Source organism: Phocoena sinus, chromosome X, assembly GCF_008692025.1.
Source record: "Phocoena sinus isolate mPhoSin1 chromosome X, mPhoSin1.pri, whole genome shotgun sequence".
Taxonomy (NCBI): Eukaryota; Metazoa; Chordata; class Mammalia; order Artiodactyla; family Phocoenidae; genus Phocoena; species Phocoena sinus.
Genome location: NC_045784.1, coordinates 44213865 through 44235652, shown reverse-complemented (window position 1 = coordinate 44235652; position 21788 = coordinate 44213865). Strand labels below are relative to the sequence as shown.

The following is a 21788-nucleotide window of genomic DNA, read 5'->3' as shown; positions in this document are numbered from 1 at the left end:
AAAATCCATATGGTTTGAATCCATAAATCCATGTTCTTGTCTCCTGGGACCTTGGGGAAATCAGTTTGCCTTTCTGAGATTCAATTCACACATCTTTAATTGCAGACCAAAAAATCCACTTCACAGAATTGTGGGTGAGGATTAAGTTCCTTGAAATCTTATGTAAAGTAACTGACAGCTCCAGGTGGCTAACAAATGCTAGTTCCCTTACTCCTATTTTCCCTATGCCCTCAGGACAGGGCCCCAGTACCACTGTCTCTCCAAGCCCCAGTCTCAACTCAAAATGCCCAACTGGCCTCCAGCCTCATAACTCTGGGCCCAAGTCCCGCTCATTCAGAAAGCTCAGCTGTTAGCAACCCAGTCTCCTTTTGCCTGGCCAAACTCAAAGGATCTGAGGCTAATTATCACGATCCTATCTGCCCATGTGTGCTTCCAGTCTTGCAAAATATTTTCTCATCCAACATTTCATCACTATATGTCCATGCCACTCTCTCACTTCGTACCAGCTCGATGCTTTGTGACCACCTAGAGGGGTGGAGAGGGAGGGTAGGAGGGAGATGCAAGAGGGAGGAGAGATGGGGATATATGTATATGTATCACTGATTCACTTTGTTATAAAGCAGAAACTAACACACCATCGTAAAGCAATTATACTCCAATAAACATGTTAAAATTTTTTTCATTAAAATTAAATCAGTATTCCTACCCTTAACTCACCATGAAACTCAAGAATGGTCTTAAATGGGGACATCTGAAACCATCAAAAAGAATACATGTTACTGCCTATCAGCATGACTACAAAATCCTGGGCCAGTATTTCACAGGATTCCCGGGAGAAAGTGATGAAATGTTGGATAAGAAAATATTTTGCAAGACTGGAAGCACATATGGGCAGATAGGATCATGAAAATTAGCCTCAGATCCTTTGAGTTTGGCCAGGCAAAAGGAGGCTCGGTTGCCTTTTCTTCACACCCTCTCCAGCATTTACTGTTTCTAGATTTTTTGATGATGACCATTCTGACTGGTGTAAGGTGATACCTCATTGTAGTTTTGATTTGCATTTATCTAATGATTAGTGATGTTGAACATCCTTTCATGTGTTTCTTGGTAATCTGTATATCTTCTTTGGAGAAATGTCTATTTAGGTCTTCTGCCCATTTTTGGATTGGGTTGTTTGTTTTTTTGATATTGAGCTGCATGAGCTGCTTGTATATTTTGGAGATTAATCCTTTGTCCGTTGCTTCATTTGCAAATATTTTCTCCCATTCTGAGGGTTGTCATTTCATCTTGTTTATGGTTTCCTTTGCTGTGAAGAAGCTTTGAAGTTTCATTAGGTCCCATTTGTTTATTTTTGTTTTTATTTCCATTTCTCTAGGGGGTGGGTCAAAAAGGATCTTGCTGTGATTTATGTCATAGAGTGTTCTGCCTATGTTTTTCTCTAAGAGTTTTATAGTGTCTGGCCTTACATTTAGGTCTTTAATCCATTTTGAGTTTATTTTTGTGTATGGTGTTAGGAAGTGTTCTAATTTCATTCTTTTCCAGGTAGCTGTCCAGTTTTCCCAGCACCACTTATTGAAGAGGCTGTCTTTTCTCCATTGTATATCCTTGCCTCCTTTATCAAAGATAAGGTGACTGTATGTGTGTGGGTTTACCTCTGGGCTTTATATCCTGTTCCATTGACCTATATTTCTGTTTTTGTGCCAGTACCATACTGTCTTGATTACTGTAGCTTTGTAGTATAGTCTGAAGTCAGGGAGCCTGATTCCTCCAGCTCCGTTTTTCTTTCTCAAGATTGCTTTGGCTATTCGGGGTCTTTTGTGTTTCCATACAAATTGTGAAATTTTTTTGTTCTAGTTCTGTGAAAAATGCCATTGGTAATTTGATAGGGATTGCATTGAATCTGTAGATTGCTTTGGGTCATTTTCACAATGTTGATTCTTCCAATCCAAGAACATGGTATATCTCTCCATCTGTTTGTATCATATTTAATTTCTTTCATCAGTGTCTTATAGTTTTCTGCATGCAGCTCTTTTGTCTCCATAGGTAGGTTTATTAATTTTAATGAAATTTGATGTGTCATATTCTTTTTTTTTTTTTTTTTTTTTTTTTGCGGTACGTGGGCCTCTCACTGTTGTGGCCTCTACCGTTGCAGAGCACAGGTTCCGGACGGCCACAGCCCACGGGCCCAAGCCGCTCTGCAGCATATGGGATCTTCCCGGACTGGGGCACGAACCCGTATCACCTGCATCGGCAGGCGGACTCTCAACCACTGCGCCACCAGGGAAGCCCTGATGTGTCATATTCTGATTGTCAAAGAAATATATGCTTCATTGTAGGATACTTGGAAAATACAGAACAGTGTAAGGAAGAAAATTAAAAATCCCCTGAAAGGCACCATTCAGACACAGCACTGTTTCCTTCCAGACTTTTCTAGTAGTGTCAATGATAGAGTAATAACTAGTAATATTTAGTGAGTACTTACTATGTGCAAGCACTATACTAAGGGTTTTGTATTTATTATCTCATTTCAGTATTCACGACAACCCTATGAGGTACATAATAAACTGAGGCACAGAGAGTCTACTTACTTGGCCAAAGTTACCACAACTATTAACTATTGACACTGTAGTTTGAATGCAGAAAATCTGCCTCTGGAGTCCAGCGCCTACCCCTATGCTATGTGGCCTTGTATGTTAGATATTTCCTACCTAATGCCTCCTGCAAGAAGGCAGACAGAACATGCAAATAGTAACTTGAAACTTTTCACTCACCTTTCTTTGCCACGTCTGTTCCTTTTCACCAGGGCTGTTCCCCTTCTAGGAGATGGGCTAGAAGCCACAAACTGGTCCAATACCATGCAACAGGAGGAAAACAGAGGAAGAAAATGAAGGTCTGGATGAGGTGGCCTGCAAGTTGAAGGAAGCCAGGATCAGACAGAGTAAACCACAAGAAGCCTATCCTCTGTGAGCTCACACTCTGTGACAGATACTTTTGGCAGGCATTCTCTTATCTTCTTGCTAACAGAACCCCAACACTGATCAAGTTTCCAACAGAGAACTCTTGACCTCAGGGAGGGGTGGGCCAGCACTAGGAGATGAGCCCATGATTGGTTTATGACAGTTACAGCAACACTCTTTTCCTTGACCAGTGATTGGTGCCAGTTCTGGCCAGTGAAGTATAAGAGGAGGTCAGTTAGGAGACTTCTGGGAAAAGTTTACATCCCTTTCCTTAGTGACCCAGATGCCTCCCTAAAGACTTCCCTGTGTATAGCATTAGGGACAAGAGTGAAAAGTCAGCAGAGAACATGAAATCCGTGCAACTCTGCAGGACAGAATATAAACACTACTAAAGCCCAAGGTAAAGCCTTAAAGGATGGGAGGGGTTGAATGGCCAGATCATGGAGGGAAGAAGGATTCCAGAAATATGATAAATGGCAGGGCTGAGCACAGTGAGCTTAGCCAGGGGATGAGGTACCATGATCTATTCAGCTTGGATCATGTGTCCATCATCCTTATGGTCCAAGAAATAGAATCTATTACCAGAAAAAAATAGAGATAAAAGGTAGTAGACAGAAACAATCAATGGCCATTATTGGGATCATCCACTATTTATATTTTTTCAATAATTTCTCATACGTTATCTGCTTTGAGAAGTCTGACAAACCCGCCATCCCCATTCTCTGACAACTGGATCCTTCCCCTCATAGGGGTAAGGTCCTGGCATCCATGTTGTAATCCTGACTTCTGGGCCAAGCTGATTGAACCATACAGGATCCCTGATCCAAGCTGGGACAACCAGATTCCATCCTGAGAATTTGGAACTGGAATGCAGAGATGCTAGTCAGTCTCCGCTGGTCACTTAAACCTAGGACTTGTAAACCCAATAGGGAAGCTCTATTTAGTCAAGTTCATGGAAAAACAGAGAAGTCAGGATTGACTTCTGACTGTGAAGTGAAGACTGAAGCAGATATGGAAAGACAAAGACCACATGGACTGAAAGGGTTATTAAAAGAAACAGAATTACCTTGATTCCTGATAACTTTCTAGTTCGCAGCTTTAGTCCCTCCTGAAACATGGCTTCACTTAATGATTTTATGTTCCATGACACTCCTTATACCCCACAGTCAATAAGTCCCCCTTTTAACTAAGCTAACTTAAGTAGGTTTCTCTTGCTAGCAACTGGAGAAGCCTTGATGAAGATATATTGTTTGCTCTTCAGACCAAATGAAGTAAGGGCAGTTAGTCATCATCCTCATTTCACACATAAGGAAACTGAGGACTCTCAGAGGTCAGCCATATAGTTTCCACTGAGGCAACTCACAGAACCTTTCTGAACGTAAGTTTGTGAAAAATGTCTGTGAGTAATGTCTGTATCTCTTGAGTTCCTTCAATTAAAGACCCATTGGGTGTGTGTGTGTGTGTGTGTGTGTGTGTGTGTGTGTGTGTGTATATATATATATATATATATCACAATTTCTTTATCCATTCATCCATCAGTGGACACTTTTGTTGTTTTTGTATCTTGGCTGTTGTGAATAATGCTGCAATGAACATAGGGGTGCATGTATCTTTTCAAATTAGTGCTTTTGTTTTCTTTGGCTGAATACCCAGAAGTGAAATTGCTGGATCATGTGGTAGTTCTATTTTCAGTTTTTTGAGGAACCTCCATACTGCTTTCCATAGTGGCTGTAGCAATTTACATTCCCACCAAATTTATGAAGAGAACATAGGAGGAAATCTTTGTGACCTTGGGTTAGAGGAAGAGTTCTTAGATATGACATCAACAGCAGAATCCATTAAAAATAGATACATTCAACTTTTTTATTTTTAAAAAAAATGTTTTAAGTCTCCTATTGTATTCCCATTATTTTAAAACTTTTTTTAAATTAAAAACTTTTTCTCGGTGGGAAAACCTTGTTAAAAGAATGACAAGACAAGCCATAAACTGTGAGAAAATATTTGCAAATCCCAGATCCAACAAGAAACTTGTACACGGAATATATAAAGAACGCTCTAAAATTGAACAATAAGAAAACAAAGAATCTGATTCAAAAATTGGCAAAAGACTTGAACAGACACTTTACCAAAGAAGACGATATGGATCTAAAAACACATGAAAACATGCTCAACATCACTAGCCATTAGTGAAATGCAAAGTAAAATCATAATGAAATATCACTACACACCTATTAGAATGGCTAACATGAAGAATACTGACAATACTAAGCGCTGACCAGAATGGAGTAATTTGAACTCTCATAACATTCCTGGTGGGAACAAAAACTGGTAAAGCTACCCTGGAAAACACTCTGGCAATTTTGTACTATAGGACTCAACAATTGCACTCGTGGGTATTTATCCTAGAGAAATGTAAACTTATGTTCACACAAAAAAACGTGTACATGAATATTCAAAGCAGCTTTATGTGTAATTACACAAAACTGGAAACAACCCAACATCCTTCAGTGGGTGAACGATTAAACAAATTGTAATACATCCACCCAATGAATTACAACTCAGTAATAAAGAGAAACAAGCTGCTGATACAGGCAGCAACAGGGATGGATCCCCAGGGGCTTATGCTGAGTGCAAGAAAGCTAGTCCCTTGTGATTCCATTCCCTTTTGAGAATATAAAATTCTCAAAAATGACAATATTATATATAGAGATGGAGAACAGCTAAGAACATATAGGTAATGAGAGGAAATATATAATTATAAAGTAGCAACATTGGGAGTTCCTTTGTTGTGACAGAACACTTCTGTCTCTTGATTGTGGTGAGGGTTATATCCATCTGCACGTGTGATGAAATGTAATAGAATTATACACAAAGACATACCCCAAAAATGAGTGCATGCAAAAACTAGTAAAATCTGAGTAAGAGCTAAGTCTAGATAATTGTATTGAACCAGTTAATTTCCTGTTTTTGATATGCACTTTAATTATGTGAGATGTTATTGCTAGGGGAAACTGGGTAAGGGGACACAGGACTTCTCTGTGTTGTTGCAATTTCTTGTGAGTTTATAATAATTAAGAAATGAAAAGGTTTTTGAAAAGAAAGAAACCTTGAGTTGGTAGTTAAAGCTATGCCCTAATTTTCTAACACTCACATCGCCCTTGTTTGCTAAAGACTATTTGCCCAGGGGTGACTTTCCAGGATATAAACCTTGCCACCAGTGTCTCTATAGAGCCCTTGATCTTGGGGAACTACCAGACTGAAGAGATGGAACATTAAATATTTGGGCAGGCTCTTTCCTCTAAAACAAATGTTCTTAACCTGGAGTCCATGGACCAAGCTTTTCAAGTCTGTCAGTGCCCTCTTTGATATTTTAGAATGGTATTTTTGTTTCTTTAGAAGCTATACACACATGATAAAATATTTGTAATGTACGAATAGTTAAAATCTTAGATTAAAAGCTCTCCAGGGGACTTCCCTGGTAGTCCTGTGGTTAAGACTCCACGCTTACAATGCAGGGAGCATGGGTTCGATTCCTGGTCAGGGAACTAAGCTCCTGCATGCCATGGGGCATGGCCAAAAAAACCCAACTCTCCAGCCTCAGAACCCTAGTCCTTCTATCCAAATGTAATTTTACTTTTGACAATTTTGTGTATTCTTCCAGGAAAAAGAAAGATACAAGTGGTAGCATACTATAGTCACAGTTCCTACTTTTCACACTTAAGAACAAATCATTGAGATCATTCCACATCACTGTAAACTGGTACAGCCACTATGGAACCAGTATGGAGTTTCCTCAAAAAACTAAAAGCAGAGTTGCCATATGATCCTGCAATCACACTCTTGGGCATATATCCAGACAAAACTCTGATACGAAAAGATACATGCACCCCTATGTTCATAGCAGCACTATTTACAATAGCCAAGACATGGAAGCAACCTAAATGTCCATCAACAGATGGATAGATAAAGAAGATGTGGTACGTATACACAATGGAATATTACTCAGCCATTAAAAAGAATAAAATAATGACCTTTGTTGCAACACAGATGGACCTAGAGATTATCATACTAAGTGAAGTAAGTCAGACAGAGAAAGACAAATACCATATTATGTCACTTATATGTGGAATCTAATGAACACAAATGAATTTATCTATGAAACAGAAACAGACTTGTGGTTGCCAAGGGGGGAGTGGGGAAGGGATGGATTAGGAGTTTGGGATTAGCAGGTGCAAACTATTATATAGAGAAAGAATAAACAATAAGGTCCTACTGTATAGCACAGGGAACTATATTCGATATCCTGTGATAAACCATAATGGAAAAGAATATGAAAAGGAATTAATATATCTGTATAACTGAATCACTTTGCTGTACAGTAGGAATTAACACATTGTAAATAAACTATACTTCAAAAAAATTAATTTTTAAAAAAGATCATTCCAGGGCTTCCCTGGTGGCGCAGTGGTTGAGAGTCCGCCTGCTGATGCAGGGGACACGGGTTCGTGCCCCGGTCTGGGAAGATCCCACATGCCGCGGAGCGGCTGGGCCCGTGAGCCATGGCCACTGAGCCTGCGCGACCGGAGCCTGTGCTCCACGATGGGAGAGGCCACAGCAGTGAGAGGCCCGCGTACAGCAAAAAAATAAATAAAAATTAAAAAAAAATAAAATAAAAATAAAGATCATTCCACATCAGCACTACAGCTCTACCTCTTGGTTTTAAATAACTGCTTAATGTTCTCAGAATTAACAGATGAACCACAGTTTATTTAACCAAACTTCAATGATGGACACTTAGTGTTTTGCCATTATGAAAAATTCCGCAGTATCTTTATATGCTTACACCATGACATGCTTTTGAGTATATATACATATGGTAAAGTCTTAGCAGTAGTCTTGCTGGGTCAAAGATACATAAATGGTAAATGCTGATGCACGCTGCAAAATTGCCTCCAGAGAACCTGTACCAATCATCCATCAACAGTGGAGGGTAGCACCTATTTCCCCTTATGCTTGCCAACCATGAGCATTATCAAACTTTAAAATATTTGTTGTCATTCTGTTAGACCACAAATGGCATCACTTGTTTATTCCTGGAGATAACTAGCTTTGGATGATTATGATTCTTCTGCAGTCTTTCTCCGAACTTCCCTCTTTGTCTGTTGTCCTTTATTTTTAATTAAATAATTGTATCTCTTTTTGTTAGACAAGTACTAAATAACATTCATTGCATGAAGACAAATCAAACAATAAAGAAGTATAGAGAGTAAAAGGGAAAATCCCTTTTCTCCTCCCCAACCCCATCAGTCCCACTCCGTCCTCAGAGCTGCAGAGACGCTGCTGTGTGCCCATGAGTTTCACTCTGCTAGATGCCAATGCACCAGCACTCATTCTGAGTCCTCTCATTTGGGACTGGAATGCTTGTGCCGGGGCATGGCTGAGGTTCAGCTTTATAATATCCAGAAAGAAGGGGGGTGCTGAGCACTTCAATACTAATAAAGACTGCAGAGAATGGCTAAACAATGTATGTGAACAAAATGGCTTAAAAGTCCTTCAAAAGCTTTAGAGGCACCATTTCCCTACAGCAAACCATAAATAATGTGTTTATGAAAGCAGAATCCAGAAGCACTTCAAGGAACCAAAGCTTAGTTAATTTATTTCCTATATGCTTTGAAAGTAGTGAGCTGGTTATTTAAACAGAGAGGGAGAGAGAGGGGGAATTAGTAAGAAAAGACAAAGGTGTAGTCTACATGTATAGAGACAGACTGGGGTAAATTATTTGACCCTTAATTTCCTCACATCAGATGGGAATAATTAGAAAATATCTAGCTCATAGGGCTATTATAGTAAATAATAATCTACGTAAAGTGCCAAGCACAGAGTTAGGCATAGAGTAAGTACTCAATAAATGGTAGCTACCCTTAGCTATTCCTAAAACCTTTCCTGGAAGGGGGAAGGTATTGTGGATAGGAAGCACGGAATGAATCAAAGCTTGGATTCAGTAATGGGGATAATGTTCTTAGGACAATGATGAGACCTGACCAGAAGTGGAAAATTTGTGCAGGAAAGGAATGACTGGGGAGGAAAAGTACTAAAGCAGTGGGGGAAATGGAGACATTTTAGGCAAAAATCACTGTGAGAAGTGGGCAGAACAGTTTGGGATGGGGAAGTCAGTGGAGCTGGGGTGCAGTAGGAGGCTGTGGCAGTACAGGAGACGGGTCAGGGATATACTAACACAGGAGGAACCAGAAGGCAGAAATGTTGTGAATTAAGATGAATGGACAAAGAAAATGTGGTATATACATACAACAGAATACTATTCAGCCTTGAAAAAGAAGGGAATCCTGTCACTTGCAACAACATGGATGAAACTTGAGGACATTATGCTAAATGAAATTAGCCACTCACAGAAAGACAAATATAAGTGCATGATTCCACTTATATGAGGTATCTAAAATAGTCAAATTGATAAAGAGTGGAATGGTGGTTGTCAGGGGCTGGGGGGATGAGGAAATGGGGAGCTGTTAATCAGGCATAAAATTTCAGTTAAGTAAGATGAATAGGCTGTAGAGATCTGCTGTACAACATTGTACCTATAGTCAACAATACATACATACAAGACAACAATATCATACACTTGAAAATTTATGAGTAGCTATCATGTCACATGCTATCACAATAAGTTTCTAAAAATAAAATTTAAGAAAAGAAAGAATCCCCAGACCCTGATGCCTAACTATTTAAGGTATTAGGAAAGAAGGGAGAAGAGAAAACTATACTTGTTTGCTGAATGGCTAGAGGGCTGGTTTTACTCTAGGTGGAGAACTGAGGCCAGCAGTCTGTTTCCTTCATATTGGGTATGTGTGCAGTGACTGCAGAAGACTCCAATTAGTAAGGTTTGCCTAGAGGTAAAATCAACAAGGCCAAGGTCTTCAGATCTCCCTTCCGGAATTTCTGGCCTCTAAACAGTTCCGATTCAGAATGGCTGACACGACTTATTACATGTAACCAAGGTTGCTAATTTAGAAACACTCACTATCCTCCTCAGACATTGTTTTTCACCTGCAGATTTCAGCACTATCCCAAAACCTCAGTCCCAGGCCTGGTGGACCAGGGGTTTGCTACATCAAGAAGGCTGCTTTGAGGCCTGACTCCAAAATGGTGCCCATTCCAACCTATGGTTTCTCTGGCCTCAGACTGGTTATGGTCCAGAGATCTAGACCCTTGCTATTTCAAGTGTGATCCAAGGACCAGCAGCAATGGTATTACCTGGGAGCTCATTAGAACTGTAGAATCTCAGGCTCCACCCCAGACCTGCTGAATCAGAATCTGCATTTTAACAAGGTCCCCACATGAAAGTCTGAGAAACACTGACCTAGAGCATGGTTTTGGGAGTCTGACAGGTTTTGGATTCTTTTGGGGCAGGACGGGGAGAAAATGACTTTGAATGCAAATGTAAAATAATGGTGTGATGAGTCCCAATTTCAGAAATTTGAAAAAGATACCAATTCATAGAATTGAGGAAATGTGGTAGTTATATATTCAATAAATATATTATTACTTCTGTAACCCAGCTAGATGATGATATTAGCAGTTAACATTAACTTTCATTGAGCACTTACCTTGTTTTAGGTACTATTCTAAGTAATTTCCAGATAGCTTCTCATTTAACCTTCAAAATAAGTTTATGCCTCACAACAAACCTATGAGACAGGTACCATTATCATCCCCATTTAACAGATGAGGAAACTGAAGTGCAGGGTATTTAATTGACTTGCCCGAGTTCACATAGCTAATAAGTATTGGAGCCACATTTTCAAACCAGTATGTCTGACTCCAGAGGCCACAGGCTTAAATTCCATATGTCAGTTGACAAATTTTCCCCTATCCCAGACCTGGGAGTTCGACTGTCTCTCCAAGATGTCTATATTCTCAATGTCACTTGATCACTTTTGGCTCGAAGAACCCACTGTTACTGAAGTACTCTGCATCTCACTTGTATCTTACCTCCTGTGGCTGATCTCTTCTCCTTTCTCTGAAGCAATCCCTCCATGAGACTCAGTCCCTTTTCCTTAATTTCCTCCAAAATCACTCAAAAAAGACATCTGTGTAGGTAGCAGACTTTACTGAAAGCTCCGTTCTTCACTTTTGGCATTGATCATTGGCTCATTATTAACCTTGGGTCTTACTTATCACCCAGTGCCCATTTGCATTCTCTTGCTCCCATGCCACAAATCATAGCCTATGGCTCTCGTGCTATTGCTGTGCTTTAGTAAGAAAGGGCTTGAAACTGTGACTTAAGGGAGTCACAGATTCTGGTTCACTCCTTCTACCTGTTCCCAGAGCTGCCATTCCTCATCTTCCCCAGTGAGGTTGCAGGTGAAAACATAGTTATTGAACAGTCATATGACCTGAGGCAAGTCCACAGGGGGCAAACCTCCTTTGGGCTTGGAGCCAGAGCCTGAAACAGGCTGAAGCTGGCTCAGAGTAGGCTGGAGAACAGGAAGTCAAAAGCCCAGGAGAGAAATCATTCTGGAGGAAAAGACATCTGTGAAAAGCAATCTGCTCTAATAAATATTAAATGGGAGAAAGAAATATAAGGCACTATGAATCAGCATCACTCTAATTCTGTGTGTGTATGTACAAACTGTAATATATAGAACAAATACTAAAAATAAATTCACTAAAACCTTAACAGTGGTATCTCAGAGAGAAGGAATTATAGGTAATTTTACTTTCTTCACTATGATTTTCTGTATTTTTTGACAATGATCCTACATTTTATAATCAGAGAAAACGGAACATTATAGTTTTAAAAAGCAGACTGTTGCTTTTCACATGTCCCAGTGTCCTCTGTTGAGCAGTTGGGAACTGAGGGAGGTGGGTTCTGATCGCTAGATTCTAAGAACTTTACCCAAGGAGGGTGTATTAGTCAGCTCAGGCAGCCGTAACAAAAAATACCATAGAATGGGTGGCCTAAACAAGAGAAATTTATTTTCTCATTGCTCTAGAGGCTGAAGTATGAGATCAGGGTGCCAACATGGTCAGTTTCTGATGAAAGCTCCCTTCCTGGTTTGTAGACAACCACCTTCTCATTGTGTCCTCACATGGATGGCCTTTCCTCAGTAAGTACACACAGAGGGAGCAAGAGAGGGTGAGCTCTCTGGTGTCTCTTCTTAAAGGGACACTAATCCTATTGGGTTGGGTCCGGGCCCCACCCTTACAACCTTATTTAACTCATTACTTCCTTATTCCAATTACAGCCATAGACCCTGGGGGGTCTAGGGCTTCAGCATATGAATTTTAGAGGGACACAAATAGTCCATAACAGAAGTAAAGGGAAGGGGTCTACATAACTACTAAAGACCAGGCAGTTTAACAAATAATCTTACGAAATTCTCACAACAATCTTGGAAGACAAGTGTTGTTTTTCCTCTTGTATAGGTAATAATAGCAACAGTAAAATTTATTAAGCATTTACCGTGTGGCAGGCACAGGGTTATGGGGGAATCCCTGTTAAGTAGTGGAAAAAAAGCTTATTGAAATTGTTGCCTGAAGTTAATGTGGAAAGTAGAACACGAAAGTGATAAATTTGCATATTTACTCAACAAGACTTCCAAGCAAAGTGTTGAAGGTGTGGCCTGGTATTTTCTTGCTACCCATAGTAAAATGTGAGGGGAGAAATAAATTAAGAAAAAAACTGTTAAAACTAGAAGAAACCAGTACATGATTGATTCTCAGCCGCTCCAGATGGCAGAAGATGCAAAAATTAAGAAATGGCAGACTTCCCTAGTGGTCCAGTGGTTAGGACTCAGCACTTTCACTGCTGTGGCCCCAGGTTCAGTCCCTGGTTGGGGAAGATCCACAAGCCTCGCGGTGTGGCGAAAAAAAAAAAAAGAAAGAAAGAAAGAAAGAAGGAAATGGCTTCCAAGCACTCTTAAGAAAGCATGGCATTGAGAAAAGGCTGAGAGAGTGGCTGTACAACCTTTTGTTAAAACCTCAGAAAGATCAAAGGATCAGAGTGGTATTCACTCATACAATGGGCCCTTTCAAGAGATTAAGGGTATGCCTCCCGGAACCTTTCAAACAATAGGGCCTCTAGGAAACTTAAGAGCTATGTACCTAGCCATCTCAGGAGTCCAAGGTAGAGAAGAGCTTATCTTGAACAGATCTGTGTGTATGTATTTTTTTCTAATGGAGTGAACCTCAATTAAATCCACTGAAGACTCCTAAAGTTTTTGAGAAAGTTATTTCAGCAGAAACACTGTTAGCTTGGACTGAGACAGAGAGTACAAAATTAAAGAAATTTTGGACGCCCCAAAATTCTATTGGCAGGAAGCAGGCTGATAAAACTACTCAGCTGCAAACTTGTGCCACCTTTCATGAAAAAGGAAGGATAAGTCAGAGGGCAGAACCAAGCGATTCAGAACTAATCAGGGAATATTTAACATTTGCCCAGCTGGATTTCAAAATTGCCATGGACCCTTTGATGCCTCCCAAGACCCCCTGCACCCTTTTCAAATGGAAATGACTATAGTGGGTATTCTATGCCTCCCCACCATTTTCTGTTGGTTGTATAGGGGTAGATTATTTGTCTCTTTAGTTTTATAGATCATCATATTGAGAGGAATTATACTTAAAGGACCAGATTTAAGTGATGATACTCTTAAATTTAAGAGTATGATACTTGATACTCCTGTATCATACTCTTGTATCATATGATACCTGGACCTGATTTAAGTGATGATACTCTGGACTTTAAGCAGATACTATAATGGGATGAGACCTCGGGGAATTTTGGGAGGGACTGAATGTATTTTGAATGTGGGAGGGATGTGAATCATTGGAAGTCAAGAGGTGGACTGTGGCAGAAAGGCTCTAACATGGCCCCCAGAACCCCCATCATCACCATCCCTTTGAATGCAGGCAGGACCTGTGACTTTCTTCTAACAGAATATGGCACTAGTAGCAGGTTAGCACTTCTGTGGTTATGCTACATAATCTTGTAAGGAGCCTCCTGCTAGGACACTCTCTTCCTTACTGGCTTTGATGAAGCAAGTGGTCATGTTGGGGAGGCCCACAATGGCAAGCGTAATGGTTAGTTTTAAGTGTCAACTTGGCTGGACCACGGTGCCCAGATATTTAGTCAAACATTATTCTGGATGTTTCTGGTGGTTTTGTATGAGATTAATATTTAAATTGATGCCTTTGAGCAAGGCAGATTGCCCTCCATACTGTGGGTGGGCTCCATCCAATCAGCTGAAGGCCTGAGTAGAACAAACGACTGACCTCCCCAGAGCAATAGGGAATTCCTGGACTTAAACTACAACATTGGCTCTTCCCTGGGTCTTCAGCCTGCTGGCCCACCCTGTGGACTTTGAATTTGCCACCTCCCTTATCACATGAGCAAATTCCTCATAACCTCCTCTCTCTCTCTCTCTCCCGCCTCCCTCTCACTCTCCATATCTGTACACACACACACACACACACACACACATACACACACACACACAATTGGTTTTGTTTCTGTGGCAAACCCTAACTAATACAGCAAAGAAGCAAGAGTGATCTCTGGCTGACACTAAGCTAGGAACTGATGCCTTCAGTGGGGCAGCCCACAAGGAATTGAATGTTACCAATAATCATGTGAGCTTGGATGTGGATTCTTCCCCAGGTGAGCCTCAGATGAGAGCCCAGCCCTGGCCAATACCTTGATTTCAGCCTTGCAAACAACCCAGCTAAGCTTTGCCAAGACTCTTGATCCACAGAAACTGTGAGATAATAAATGTGTATTGTTTGAAGCCACTAAGTCTGTGGTAATAGTGTTACACAGCAATAGACAACTAATAAAAGAAGGTATGAAAACTTGGAGATTCCTTTCTATTTAATGTCCTATTTTTTCTTTCAAGAGCTCTCCTAGGGGGCTTCCCTGGTGGTGCAGTGGTTGAGAGTCTGCCTGCCAACGCAGGGGACACGGGTTCATGCCCCAGTCCAGGAAGATCCCACATGCCACGGAGCAGCTGGGCCCGTGAGCCATGGCCGCTGAGCCTGAGTGTCCGGAGCCTGTGCTCCGCAACGGGAGAGGCCACAATTGTGAGAAGCCCATGTACAGAAAAAAAAAAAAAAAGAGCTCTCCTAGCTTTCAGTAAGTCAGTCCTGTGTAATGCTTCCTTAGCAAAAATAGCCAATAGCCTATGGAAATATTGAAGCATCGTGGTATTATAGAAAGAGGCTCGGGAGTCATACAGACCTAGACTTGAATTCCACCTCCACCACTTCCTAACTGTATAACCTAGGATGAGTCACTTCACCCTCCCACCAGCATGTGCATCCCTTTCCTCAGCCGACATAGGGTATAATAACAGTATCTGTTTCTCAAGGTTGTTGTGGGGATTAAACAAAATAATAGATGTAAAGCATGGAATCTACCACTTCAAACAAAGCAAGCACTCAATATGTGGAAATTTTTTAAATGCTAATTTGTGGAGGGTTCCTAAGCCTGCAAAACCCCAAGGATGAACACCATTGCCTGTGGCTGCCCCAGATCCAGGGCTACTTGGTCATCTCGGGTAACAACTGATAGTGGCATGATGTCACCATTCTCTCTAGATAGCAAAAGCCTGGAAGTACCAGGCCCAATAAATATTTGCTGAAAGAGTACAAGGAAAAGAAACAAAGAACCTCTACTAGCCTGTAAGCCCTGTGAAGACAAGGACCATGTCTGTGTTGTTGGCCGCTGTACATCCAGCACTCAACACAGTGCCTGGGACAGAATTGATGTTCAATAAATAGTTGCTGAATGAATGAACGAACGAATGAATGAATGACTACCTCATAATGGGGCATGAAGGGAAGTAGGTTGGGTGTTTATTTCCAACATGTGTCTTCTCCACTTGAATGGCTCCCCGGAGATCCCTGATACAAGTACTGGGGCCATCCAGGGAATCCCTTTAGACCAAATTATTTCTACTACTGTCTTGGGGAATAGTTAATTTCCCCCAAAGGGAGACAAATAACTGTGAGCAGAAGGGCCCTGGTTATTTAATTAGAGCGAAATAGAAGTAGAATGCCATTTTTTTTTTTTTTTTTTTTTTTTTTTTTTTGCGGTACGCGGGCCTCTCACTGTTGTGCCCTCTCCCGTTGCAGAGCACAGGCTCCGGACGCGCAGGCTCAGCGGCCATGGCTCACGGGCCCCGCCGCTCCACGGCATGTGGGATCTTCCCAGACTGGGGCACAAACCCGTGTCCCCTGCATCGGCAGGCGGACTCTCAACCACTGTGCCACCAGGGAAGCCCCTAGAATGCCTCTTAAAGCATTTACTGGGTACCAGGCACTGCTGAGGTTTTTAACACACATTATCTGTCTCATTTATTTCTTACCACAACTCTCTAGGTTAGGTATTAACATTATCCCCCTTTGGCAGAAAAGATTACCGAGGTACAGAGAGGTTAGGTGCCTTGCCCAGGATCACACAGCTAGTAACTGAGAGTTAGGACATGAACTTAGGCCTGTCAGACTCCAAAGCCTATGCTCTTTCTACTACAGCAGTATTGGAATCTGGCAGTAGCCACAGACTTTTAGAAAGACAGCGGGCAGGGACCCTATCTTATTTGCCTTTGTGCCTTGAGTTCCGTCAGAGTGGCTGTCAAGTAGTAGAGATTCAATAAATGCTTAATAAACAAATCTATCAGTGAAGAACTCTTCTCATTCATTCGATCATTCATTCAATAAATATTTATTGAGTGCCTATAGTGTGCCAGGTACGTCTAGGTAGAAGCTGGGCATATAGTGGTGGACAAAAATCCCTGTGGAACTTACATTCTAATTGGGGGGAAATATACTACAAACACATAACTAAGAAAACCTCAGATGACGATGACTACTCTGAAGAAAAAAGAGCATGAAGTAATTAAGAATGACTGGGAGGTGAGGGAAGGCTTCTATAAGAGAGGTCCTTTAAACTGAATAATAAGAAGGCACTAATCATGCAAAAGTCTGAGGGAGGTACATTTGAGGAAAATGAAACAGCTAGTGCAAAGATCCTGAGGCAGGAATAAACTGGGTGTGTGAGGAACTGAAGAAAAAAAAAAAGGGAGTGTGCTGGTAGCAAGTGAGAGAGAGGCTGAACACTAAGAGATGAGGTGTATTAGGTTGTTGGGGCTGCCATAACAAAGTGCCACAAACCAGGTGGTTTAAACAACAGAAACGTTTATTGCCTCAGTTCTGGAGGCTAGAAGTCCAAGATTAAGGTGTTGGCAGGGTTGGTTCCTTCTGTGGCTGTGAGGGAGAATCTGTTTGTGCCTCTCTCCTAGATTCTGGCGGTTTGCTGGCAAACTTTGGTCTTCCTTGGCTTGTAGACACATCACCTCAATCTCCACCTTCATCTTTACCTGGCATTCTGTGTGTGTGTGCGCGTGCGCGCGCACTTGCTTCTAAATTTCTCCTTCTTATAAGGACATCAGTCATATTGGATTAAGGCCCGACCTACTCCAGTATGACCTCATCCTAATTTAATCACATCTGCAAGGGCCCTATTTCCAAATAAGGTCACATTCTGAGGTACTGGGGGTTAGGACTTTAACACATGAATTTCAGGTGGACACAATTCAACGCATAACATGAGGTTAGCAAGATAGGCCAGATGAAGGTCATGGAAGGCCTCAGAGGCCAGGGTAAGGGGTTTGGGTTTGCTCTGGATGTAATGGGAAGCTACCAAAGGGTTTCAAATCAGGCAACTGACATGATCTATCTTTGAAAAGGATCATTCTGTCTGCTGTGTTAGAATATGAAAGAAAACAGCCCCTGTGCCTGCATGAGTCATATGGCTCCCCTACTGGGGATGGGAATTCTCATCATAACAACCATTTACTGGACCTGAGGCTTTAATTTTCTTTATATATCATTAGTTTGCAAGAAAAACAAATTTAGCTTCCAACTGATGAGATGAACACATATTTAGAGCCACATATAAAAATACTGTTTTCTTTCCTGGATGTTTACTTTTAAAAAAATATAAAAGTGACATATGCTCCCAGTAAAAACTTCAAATAATACAAAGGGAAGTCAATTAGTAAATACAGGCCCCCCAGACACTGCTCCCCAACCCCAATCCATCCCCACTTCTCAACACAAGCACATTTTTAAAAAAACCTCTTTGGAGATCCCCTTCCTAGGATTGCTTCTGATCACCTCTACAAGCCTCTATACAGATTCTTACCCACAGTAAATTTTTAACACTAGGCCAACTGCCCAACCAGGCAGGCTCCTGTTACTCTCTTCCCATAAACTGGCCTAGAAACAGTCAGGATCAACAGGAGCACGTAGCCATAAGATTAGTCTGGATCTGGGGTCAAAAACACTGAGTTCCAGCTTCTGTTACAACACTTCCTGCCTCTGAGATACTGAGCAAATCACAAACAAGTCTTAGTCTTAGTATCCTCATATTTTGCCTATCTCACGGGGTTGATGTGAAGTTCAAGGGTATTTGTGTAACAAAATATTTCTAAGTATATTGCTGCTAGTGTAGACAACCCTCCTCTCCACTCCCCATATTCACACAGCCGCATCTGTTGGTATTCACCCACATACGAGGGAGTAACTAGAACTAGAAAGAGAAGTCATGCTGGAGGACGGGCAAGAAAGGAAAGGGTACAATCGACTTTCTCAGGCTGGGTGATACCTGGGGTAGGGAAGGGTTCTCTGAGTGGCTTTGCAGGCTTCAGCTGTGGTCAAGTGGGGGCTGGAGCTAGAGGGAAAAGATATAGGTGCATCCCTCTTGACAACCATAGCTGACAGATTGGTTTGAGTGTAGCCGGGATGCCCTGATTCCAGAGTCTCAGAGGCAGAAATAATTGGAAAACATTTTGGTGGGAGAGGAGGTGCCAAGATTCTGCTAATACTCAGCAGAGGCTGCTAAGCCCACGGATATCGGACTTGGAAAAAAATCTCTTTGTCATTAGAATAGACTGCTGGTTGATGCCACTCTTAATTGACTGTGTTTTGGATTGTCATCTCGGGAATGGGTCTGTTTTTTTCCTTTCATTGAATCTCCATTGCCTAGCGGTGCTCAATAAATACTGGTCGAGCGAACTGACTATTCTCATACATTACCTCCTTTAGCCCTCAGGACCAAATGAATAACAATGATGTTTGTATAGCCAACTTGTAAAACCCTGTTTTCTTACCTGGTTTCATTCATTTCAACAGTCCAATTAGCAGGTTTTATCATCATTACTACTCTACAGATGAGGTTACTGAGGTCACAGAGGTTGAATCACATGGGGAATAAGTAGCAGAGCCTGAAATAAACATGCTCTTCCTCACTTACAAAGGTTGTATGACATGGTGCTTATCAGGTTGTGACTTGTAGTATAAATTATAAGAATTGCTTGGGGGTGGGTAAGCCTGGTGTCCCTGGAAGGTGGTATACATCTAGGGAAGAGACACATCTTCAGGCAGGCAACAGGAACTAAGAAGGCAAGTTTTACACAGGCTGCTATTCTACCAGTACTGCATTTTCAGAGGTCTTGCTCTGTGCTGGGCGCTCTATCTGGCACTTGGGATACAAGAGTGAACAAGAGGAGGGACAATGAATTCTCCCAGGTGGTACTAAGTTGATGCCCACCACGTAGAAGTCTGATAAAGCTTCAGGGCAGGGTGAAGCCTGTAATATCCCCCATATGGTTTTTCAAATACTAGTCCAAGACCTGGCACCAAACCACCAAGAATCAGTCAGGGTCAGCCCGATGAGCTCATTGCACATCACGATGGCTTCATTTTCCCCAAACTTTTAAATTAGAAGTTCTACCTCCGTCTCAGCTGTGCTATAGAGGCACTTTCAGACTAGAATATTAAAAAGGAGTGATCTCCACTACACCCCAAGGCCAGTGAGGTAACCAGAAAGATTGTCTCAACAGGAAGGAGAATCTTATGGAACACACAGCTGCACTGTGTGGTCCAGGAGCCCCTTTTCAAGAGAAGACTCTTCCTCCAAGGCCAATCTCAGAGATCCTGAGTTTTGTTTGATGGAGAAAGGTAGCAATTCCTTTATAGGAAGCCTCAAGTCCAGGTCCCCTGGCTCCAAATTCTATGCTTTTTCCATTCTCTCCGTCTTCTATTCTATCTGCAGCCTCCTGAATCAAGATCCTAAAACGTCTACTTAGAGACACTAGCAGTGGGCAATGTATAGACACAGAACTTCCTCAACCCGACAGCTTGAGGAGGCCTAAGGGAACCCAAAAGCCATAAGTGTCTTTCTCTTACCCTGAATGTTGCTCTCTGCTCAGAGTCCTATTATTATTTTTGAGAATAAAATTTTTTTGCGGTTGTCTGAACACCTCTCTACCCCATGTCCCAGTAGCAGTTAAGAGGAGATTGCTTATTATGAAGGAGGGAAGAGAGGCCAGGAGAGGGGCTTTGGGAGCTCAAGGGAAGGGCAGAACCTTTGATCCTAGGGAAGGAACTTAGGAGCCCTGGAGCTAGAGTCCAAAGGACAGGAGCTGGAGATCCCTCAGGAAGAGGGGGTGACCACACTTCTTGGTTTGCCAGTGTTATCGACTGGATGTTTGTGTCACCCCCAAATTCATACATTGAAATCCTAACTCTCAATGTATTTGGAGGTAGGGCCTTTGGGAGGTGATGAAGTCCGGAAGGTGGAGCCTGAACAGGAACAGGATTAGTGCCCTGATAAAAAGGACCCCAGAGAGCGCTCTAGCTCTCTTTCTGCCATGTGAGGATACAACAATTCTGTAGTCTGCAACCTGGGAGAGGGGATCTCACCAGAACCCCACCATGCTGGCACCCTGATCTCAGATTTGCAGCCTCCAGAACTGTGAGAAATCAATTTCTTTTGTTTATAAGCCACTCTGTCTATGGTCATTTGTTATAGCAGTCTGAGCTGACTAACACACCTGGGATAGTCCCAGTTTGAGCCTGTTGTCCCTGGGTAATTATTAACACCACCATCCCACTGTCAGAAGTGTCTTAGTCACACAATAAATTATATGGCGATCCTAATGAAGGAAGAACTGGAGTCCTTTCCTCATTGTTTTTATCTGAGGCACCGCTTCTAAAAAGAAACTACAACTTTCAGACACCAGGACGATAGGCTCCTTAAAGGCAGGGACTGCCATGTGATTGACTTGTTTTAACAATAAGAAAAATACAGTTTATTATGTACGTTAAAAAGAGAATATCTGATCAACTAAGAAATACCTTGTGATTGAATTTTGTATTCCCAGCATCTAGCTGTATGTATGAATTAACGCTTTTTGCCCTGCCTACTACCCTCAGAGACAGTTTTTTTCTGACCAAACCAGAGCTATACCAGTATTTTAATGATTGCACTGACATCTGGTGGTCATTTCCAGGTTCTTCTCTGGGCAGCTCCTGTACTAGATGATGGATTAATCTGTACCTTGTACTCCATCAAAGCCACTTTTATCTGAGCCCTACAGCAACTAGACATGATACTCTAATTCTTCGCAAGTTGTTGAGAGCTGGTAACAGCTAGATGCAGTGTTTTTTTTTCTTAGAAGGTATTTAGATTAGAGGCAGGGATGATGATAAGTGTGGAAGGGGTCCAGTAAAATGATAAATAACGTCAAAAACTGAAGTTTCCTTGTGGAATTTCAGGCTTATGAGGGAGTTATTTATACATAGAGGTGTCCTTCCTGAAATGATACCAAGTAGGCCAAAGTCATTAAAGTTCTTGGTAGCAACAAGGTATCAAGTCAACACCAGTGCAGATGTAATCAAATGTCAACGGGAGAAACTCTTAAATGAAAACTTGGACACACAGTAAACTGCCTTCCTGGTGGTCTGGCTAACAGA

The 21788-nt window shown here is 41.7% G+C and overlaps 1 non-coding gene across 1 annotated transcript; it reads left to right on the top strand.

The window, feature by feature from the left end:
• Positions 1-12743: 12743 nt before the first annotated feature.
• Positions 12744-12816, top strand: TRNAE-UUC. The gene has a single exon. It is a non-coding gene; the product is annotated as a tRNA-Glu (tRNA).
• Positions 12817-21788: the final 8972 nt, after the last annotated feature.